We start from the raw sequence: 9,131 nt of genomic DNA on the forward strand, positions 1-9,131 counted from the left end.
CTTACAGGCAGATACCAAGAGACCCTCTTCTGAACTATATGTTGACCTCTAGAGGGACAGCAGTGGAAATTACATCTAAAAACTGATGATAAAGAAAATGACTTCTTATTTCTTTCCAAAGCACATAAGAATAAATTCTAAATTAAGGGAAGGAGCTAACAGTTTCTCATTCTATAATTTCAGTCAGAAAAGCAGTTTAAAATACTGAACTGTGATGCTGTATTGCAAATATTTTTGAAGAAGAAATGAATTGTGATATAAATAAATGTAGATTACCTGACTGGGAAGACTTGTTCCCCAAATCATCTCTGAGAAAGAGAGAATTACCTTATATTTAAGTCCTTATACAGCCTTTCCTTATGGAAGTATTCTTTCTATTCATTTATTTTATTTTGTTTTGTCTTATTTTCATCTTATCTCTTCTTGTAGAAAATTTGAAAACCCTAAATAAAAATATAAAGAAGGAAACTGTATCAACCCAAACCTCCCATCCCCAAATAATCACTGTTACTATATTGATATCATTTTTTCCAAACATTCTTATTATAGACATGATTAGATGATTTTTTCTTTTGTTTTATTTCAAAAAATTTAGGGGATGAAAGGGTTTTTTGTTATGTGGATAAATTGTATCCTGCTCAAGTCTATGTAACCATCACCAGAATGGTGTACGCTGTGTATGCGATAGGTAGATTTTTGATTCCTCATCACCTCTCTCATCCTCCCTGATTTTTAGTTTTCAATGTCCATTACTGCTCTTTATGACCATATATATCCTTTGTTTAGCTCGCAGTTATAAGTGAGAATATGTGGTATCTGTTTTCCCATTGCTGAGATATTTCACTTGGGAAAATGGTGTCCAGTTCCATCCAAGTTGCTACAAAAGACAACATTATTTCATTTCTTTTTATGGCTGAATAGTACTCCACGGTGTGTGTGTGTGTGTGTGTGTGTGTGTGTGTGTGTGTGTGTGTGTGTGTATGTGTACATCTCACATTTTATTTATCCACTCATTAGCTGATGGACACTTAGGTTGATTTCTAAACTCCATATGGAACCAAAATGAACCTGAATAGCTAAAGCAATTCTAAGGAAAAAGAACAAATCTGGAGGCATTACATTACCTTACTTTGAATTATACTACAAGGCTATAATAACCAAAACAGCATGGTACTGGTATAAAAGTAGACACATAGACCAATGGAAGAGAATAGAGAACACAGAAGTAAAACCATATAGCTATGAGCAACCAATCTTTGACAAAGCAGACTAAATCATACACTAGAGAAAGGCTGCCCAATTTAATAAATAGTGCTGGGAAAACTGGAGAGCCACATACAGAAGAAAGAAATTGGATCCCTATCTCTCACCATACACTAAAATTAACTCAAGATGGATTAAAGACTTAAATGTAAGACCTAAAACCATTAAACATCCAGAAGAAAACATAGGAAAAACTCTTTTAGACATTGGCCTAGGCAAAGAATTTATGACTAAGACTCCAAAAGCAAATACAGCAAAAACAAAAATAAATAAATGGCACTTAATTAAACTAAAAAGTTTCTGCACAGCATAAAAAATAATCAACAGAGTAAATAGACAACTACAGAATGGTAGAAAATGTTCACAAACTATACATCAAACAAAGAGCTAATATCCAGAATCTACAAAGAACTCAAACAAATCAGCAAGGAAAAAAAAAAAATTAACCCCGTCAAAAAGTGGGCAAAAGGCATTAACAGACTCTTCTCTAGAGAAGATAGACAAATGGCCAACAAGTGTATGAAACAATGCTTAACATCACTAATTATCAGGAAAATGCAATTAAAACCATAATGAGATACTACCTTAACCCTGTCAGAATTGCCTTTATTAAAGTTAAAAAACAATAGCTGTTGTCATGACATGGTTGCGGTGAAAAGGAAATGCTTATACACTGTTGATGGTAATGCAAACTTGTACAACTGCTTTGGAAAGTAGCATAGAGATTCCTCAAAGAACTGAAAGTAGACCTATCATTTGATTCAGGACTCCCACTACTGGTATCTACTCAAAGGAAAAGAAGTCATTTTATAAAAAAGACACTTGCACCCCAACATTTACCACAGGACAATTCACAATAACAAAAAGATGGAATCAACCATTCCTTTATTTTAAAGTATGGTTTGTGAATGATACATTAGCCTGACGTTAACTGATGTTATTTTGGATGCTTATTGAGGTCACCTAGAGAATTAAGTGAGTGAGGGGGAGGGCGAGGGAATAAAATTTAGTGTAGATCTAGTAATTTGGGCAGGCATGATCTGATACCTGCAAGTAATAGATATTATCATAAAAAATTATTTTAAAGATCCTTTGTAAAGATACTAAAGTGATTTGTTGTGGGGGTCTCAATATATACTCACAAAAAATGTTAAAAACCAAAACCAAAACCAAATTATTTTAAAGTTATGTGAATGAGTAATTGGGCTGGTATAAAATTTCAAATGATAGCATCATACACTGATTCAGAAAGTGCTATATCTAAAAAATTTAGTTAATCAGAAATAGAGACAATAGCTTTGAAAAAATTGTTAGATGAGTCCAAAAGTGCCTCTAGCACCAACAAAGGGACAAAAGTTATGTCTGAAGACTTTAAATAAAATAGTGTCATAAAATGTGGTTCTTTAAGTGTTTCATGCAGGATATTTTAAATATATTTGTAGAACTAAATTAAGAAGTGAAAGAGAATTTTATCTAGACCATAGACTATGTATCACAACATTTGGGGGGATGTTCTAACTAGGAAAATATGAAATTAAATTTGGTGTCACCTAATAAATGGACATATATAATATTTAAAATTAAGTGAACTAAATTAAGAGGAAAACCATTTTAAAATTCATTTTAAATTTCAGTTACACTTTCTTTTGATGTAAAATAGCACTGCAAAACATAGTCATATTTATGCATGAAAATAATCATTATATAGAAATGGTAAATTACATTTTAATGCTTATATAATTTAGGCAAATTACTCCATTCTTCAGTGCAAAAATTAAATTCTATAGTGAAAACTCCTTCATTTAAAGGGATTTTATTACAAACAATAGCATTTTTAAAAGTAGAGGAAGAGCAATAAAATTTATAATCACAATAGAGCTTGCGTCTTTAAGTTAAGACTTGAAGTCCTTCGGTTAAGTCCTTTGTTGATTCTTTTAAGGCATAACATATTGGTAGACTTCTACAAAAGATGTGTGCAATTAAGAATATTTTTCAGACTAAACATTAAATGATATATCATATAATTCTACTGTCATTAACTTTAAAAAATCAGAGAATTCAGAACACACAGCAATGTCCTGAATCAAAAAAAAAAAAAAAAAAACTGCTGAATCACACTTTATCTCTTTTAAACCAGTTCTTAGAAAACAGACTGTCAGCATGGAGCATTTCTGGGAATGAGATCAGACAGCACTTAGCTGGCAGAAATTGTGAACACTTTTGACAGATAAATTTGAGCCTAAAAAACTATTTTTATATTTCCTTCTCTTTAGTCAGAGTTTGAATTCATGTATCTTAAGCATATTTCATAGTATATAAAGTGTTCTGATTATCACCTAGAAGATATTAATACTTACTTATGATATCTCATCACATTAATATATTTATAGAGTCAGAAAACATTGCTTTTTTTCTCCACTTGCTTCAGAATAGAGGCTTCTTTAAAAATGTGGATTCCTGGGCTCCATCTTAGACCAGATACTAGGGGCAAATGTGTAATTTTAAAAGACCCTGGGGTTATCCTTATGTATTCTAAGGAATGAGTTCCATCTATTCAAAGAATAACATAGTGACAATCTATATAGGAGTCTTTAATAGATATAATAATCATATCCTCATGGAGACAAGTATGAAATTATAAAGCACTATAAAACAAGAGATCTATATACATATGCCATTTGTCTGTTTATTTTACAGGGACCTGTTTAAAAATGAAAGATGTGTTCTACAATCCTGTAAGGCAACGGTGGCTTCTTAGGTTTGTTCCTAACCTTCCAAAAAGTCTCATCTAAATTAGGACAGCAAATAAAATGCCCCATGGCTCGCACCTCTACCACAAATAGGAGTCTACACACCCCAATCTACTGTAATTGAGAAAATGAATGCAAAACACCATCAGGAGCCTGGCAGAGATGGCTCCACACAGAGTCCATCACAGAGTGAAGTTGGGAGGTCATTGGCAGAAGAAAGGGAAGTGTCGCAGGCTCTGGCAGCAAGTGCGCAGTGACATCAGTTAGACTTTGTTCCCAGGAGGCAAAGGCCCAACTATTAGTAAAACTACTGAAATCACTACTAAGACAAGGTAGGTAATAACCTTGGATACTGCTGAGTGCCTGAAAGGAAGGATCTTGGAGAATGTGGAAATATTTATGCAAATATCCGTAGAGGCATCATTTATAATTGTAAAAGATATTTTTAACAATTAACCATTCTTCAGGAGGAGAATGGAAAAACTGTAGTTTATTCATCCTATAGATTATTATAAGGCAATTAAAATGACTGAACTAGTTCTGAAGTGTCATCATGTACACATATTTAGTGGTGGCAGAGGAAAATTAACTGCAAAATTATATAGACCACCTGAGATAATATATCTATTTTATGGTTACATTTATGTCATAGAGTACACAAATACGTATTGGAATAAAAAAAAAACTGTTGGGAATGGAGAGGGAAAAATGGATAGGGAAAGGGACTTAAGCTATAGCTATGATATCTTATTTCTCAAAAAGGAAAGAAAGAAGAAGAGTTGGAAGCAAACATTTTAAGAAATGTTAATATCTGCTTAATTTTGAAGCTCAAAGCAGCAATACAGAGTTCACATTGTTTTATGTCTTCATCTGCATATTTGAATTTTTCCCAACATTTAAATGTAAAACCAAGAAATAATATTGATAAGAAGATAGTAAAAGGGACTGTGTGTTTTTAAAAATATTTGAAATTTGTCTTTTAAGTAACTGTGAGAAATAAGATTTTACTGAAAACTGTTGAAATAAATTGCAGGAAAAATATGTTTAATTATGGTGAAGAGTCACATACTCAGTAAGTACTTGAGATAAATAGATGTCTTAAGGAGCCAATATTCTGGTGAGAATAAAATACTAGTTGGAAGGGAACCGTATGTGCTGGATCCGACAGTAGTCACCGCAAAAAGACAAACCCCAAAATATTACATCAACATCCTTCATATAAACAGGGTGGTTGAAAAGGGCCAGATTCTTGAAGCTATTCCAGGAATGTTCACATTAAGCCAAAATCTGGTATTATCATTTTGAGATTTTACTACATTAAAGTTTCAAAAACCAAAAAGCATTTTAAGAGAAAATTAAATTCCTAATCCCCAGTACTCCTGCATTACATCTGCAAAGAGCATTTTTCCCATTGTATTATATGAGAATATTGTGTGTATTATATGTACATGTGGTGGCCCTGGGATTCTGCTATTAGTTATTTTTATGGGGCAATTGGGTTTCTTGAGATATTCTCCCACTCCAGAATTTATCTTTGAAAACAACTGACATCTTTGGTTCCCAACTTTGGCTGCACCTTTGAATTTCTTGGGAAGTTTTAAAAACTCCCAATGCCTACGCTGTGATTGTGGGTCCCAGCTGTATCTTTTAATGCTCACTAGATTTGTTCAATGTACACACAGGTTTAGGGAAATGATCTGAGAAGTGACTCGGTTGTATTACTGAGCTTTTGCCTTTAGCTAACATAACTTCTTCATGCTCTTGATTTTCTCTTTCTCATAGTAACTGTTCCAAATAAATAATGCTCAGACAACCAAAAAATAGTTATGTTCTGCTATTTGGGAAGGTTATTATATTATTTTGTATAATTTTATTTTTCCCAATGTTCAGGATGTGCTCAAATGTCTTCTCTTTTGGGAAGTGCTCCACAGCCTCTTGAGATTTGTTTGTAGGCTCCGCGTGTGTGCATTTGCTTGGGAGCTCTCTCCTACGCACAGTACTCCTTGTGCTGTACTGTAATTATGTGTGCTTTTCTATTTCTTCCATCAGGTCAAAACAATTTAAGGTAGAGAAATGTGTCTTATTCATCTAGCACATAATAGATACTCAATAAATATTTGTTGAGAAAATGAATAATCCAATTTAGGAGGTGACATTTTATCACCTTTGTATAAAATTAGTGTATCCTTCATTGCAGAGATCATGCCTATTAGTAAAATGATGCAAAATTTATTTATTTGCTTGCCTTCTTATTTCAAAATATTGTAATTTAGCTCTTTATCTCTTAGTCCTAGGTATCTGGACACTCTTCCTGGGGTGAGCTCTTACAACATCTACAGAAACACTACTGGTCACGTGTAGCCAAGTGTCTCCACTTGTTTTATTTTATCTCCTTTTTGAGGTATTCACCAACATTTCTTATGGCTAAAACATTTTTAAATTTTATTTTATTTAAATTTTATTTTTCTTATATTTATCCATGCCCAGTTATAGGGATTACATAACTTTCCTTACTAAAAAGAAAAACATCCCACTACTGTTAGGGATACTACTACTACTCATAGTTCTTGCCCAGTACTATTTTATTCTCCCAGAGGCAGCCACTTTCAACTTCTTGCTATTTCTTCTTATAGAATCATCAGTATCATTCAGATAGTAAGACTCCTTGCTTTTTTTTTATTTTTCAATCTCAAGCATTACAGCTTAACTTCCTACAATGGAAGATGAAAATTTAGATCATTATCATAATTTCCTCTACATCAATCACACATGTGCACCCACTATACACACACTCATTACATACATATGTACACCCACTACAAATATGCATCCAATACATCTATCCTCCCAAGAGATTTACAGCATAATTTTGCCTAGATCAGTATTGAGCATTTATATTGTTATGATAATAAGCACTTTTCTTTGCATAAGTTGCTTTTCCTTTCAAATTATTTTCTATCTCTTTTTATGGTTTGAGCCTATATATTTTGTTAGGTAGTTTTCTAAAATATTTAGTGAGCTTTGGCTTCCTACTAATAATTAAGAGTTGGGCTTTAGAATACTGGTTGGAAGCTTTATGTTCATGGACATGTTTATCAAATATGGATTAATTATAGACTGATATGACAGGATTTTGGGGGGGGGAATACTACCAGTATCAATTCTTTTTGAAGTTTTCTGTTAGATTTTCTTGAGAATAATTTTCACAGTAGAGTGTAAGCCTACTTTCCAAAGTTGTAGGATCCAAGAGATGGGCAGAGTTGGGAGATTAATCATCAGGGAAAAGCTGTTCTACCTCCTTAATCATCAAGGACAAGCAAATTAAAACTACAATGTGATATGATCATGTATATCAGATAATAAATAATATGTGTTGGTGAAGATGAGAAGCAACTGAAACTCTCACACAGTGCTGATGGGAGTATGCATTGGTCCAACCACATTAGATAATAGTTTTGTGATGTCTACCAAAGCTGAATATATGCATATCCTATGATTCAGCAATCCCAATATTTAGTATATACCTAACATAAATCATATATATGTTCTTGTAGATTTCATTTGAGATTAAAAATGAAGGAATCTTACAAACCTAATGCTGAGCAAAGGCATCTAGGAAAAGAAAAAATATACACTAATTCTGTCTCTATAAAACAGACAAAACTAATCTATGCTGTTAGAAGTAAGGATAGTGGCTACTCTCAGAAGGGGATAGGAACTGGATGAGAACACAAGATGGGGCTTCTGGAGACCTAGTAATGTTCTGATTTTTGTTTGTTTTTCAGTGCTGTTTACATAGATGTATTCAGTAACAAAATGAAGTTCTCATACTTGTAGACAACGATTGAATCCCTTATGCTTGTAGTAATAAGTGGCCATCAGAACCAGTTTTTAAACTTTTTCAATTGATCATAAACTCACATCAGTGAATGTGCTTTTACAATCAATGACAATCCCTCACTTCTGAAAGTCAGTTCATTGGGAATGGATTCTCTGCAATAAGCACACTTCTGAGTAAGGACGAATCAACCAAAAATTGCACCTGGTGAATACTACAGATGATGTGAACCCACTTAACTTCTACAAAGGTGTCAATACCTGAATTCCACACTTCCCCCAAAATTTTATGTAAGATGAACAGTCTGCTCTGCTCAGAGACACTGTGATTGACAGACTGTATAACTCTCCTTCATATAAATAAGCAATAAATTCAACTCTTTTTATTTTAGGTACTGTATTGAGTGGCGATCTTATCCTCTTTTGATTACAGATTGTGAAAATTTATCCTACTGCATACTTACGACAGGTGCAGTTTTTTGCATAGATATAGATTACAAATTTTTAATTCAGGAGGATATCTAGTTTTGACCAATTTGAAAGAATGTGGACCTGATTTACCTTGCCTTAAATAACCAAAAAGCAGACAAAAAGTATAAATCAATGTGCCTCAAGACACTGTACATTAGTTAATGAAGCACAGGGAGCCCTCAGAAAAGGTCAACAAACGAATCCCTGGGATTTCCCAGCTCAACAGGTGTCCAGGTCATGGCAAAGAGACGAGAAACTCAGGTAGAGCCTGAAGGACTTCCTGAGTTGAGGAAACAGAGCTAAGAATCCCCAGTTTTTAAAAGCAACCAGAAAATTTTGATTCAGGAACAACAATTTAAGGGGGTGGGGACTGTTGTGTAAATAGTTACATTGTATTTAGGCTTTTCCTAGTAACTTGTGGACTGGTTACAGTTTTTTCTTCTTGGCAATTCACTTCATTTTCTCTTTTGTAAAAATGGGAATAAAAATAGCAAATACCTCGTAGAATTGCTTAAAAGTAAATGAATTAATAGATATGAACTCATAAAATATAGTCTGGCATATATGAATAGAAACCAGAGTTAGGCATCGTGCCTTAGATTGCTGTCTAGGCTCCTCACAATCTGCTATGAGAAACTTCAAGATTATCTATCTGATGGACATCAGGTGAAATAGATGTATAATTGACATACATCCACTTTAATGAGGATATGACTTAGCAGCTTGCTAAATGTGTTCAGTACAAAATCAGATTATCTATGATTTACTTTCAACATTCTTCATGGAAATAATATAAATAATAATGTATTA

This window comes from Propithecus coquereli, unplaced genomic scaffold (assembly GCF_000956105.1).
Source record: "Propithecus coquereli isolate 6110/MARCELLA unplaced genomic scaffold, Pcoq_1.0 Scaffold312, whole genome shotgun sequence".
NCBI lineage: Eukaryota > Metazoa > Chordata > Mammalia > Primates > Indriidae > Propithecus > Propithecus coquereli.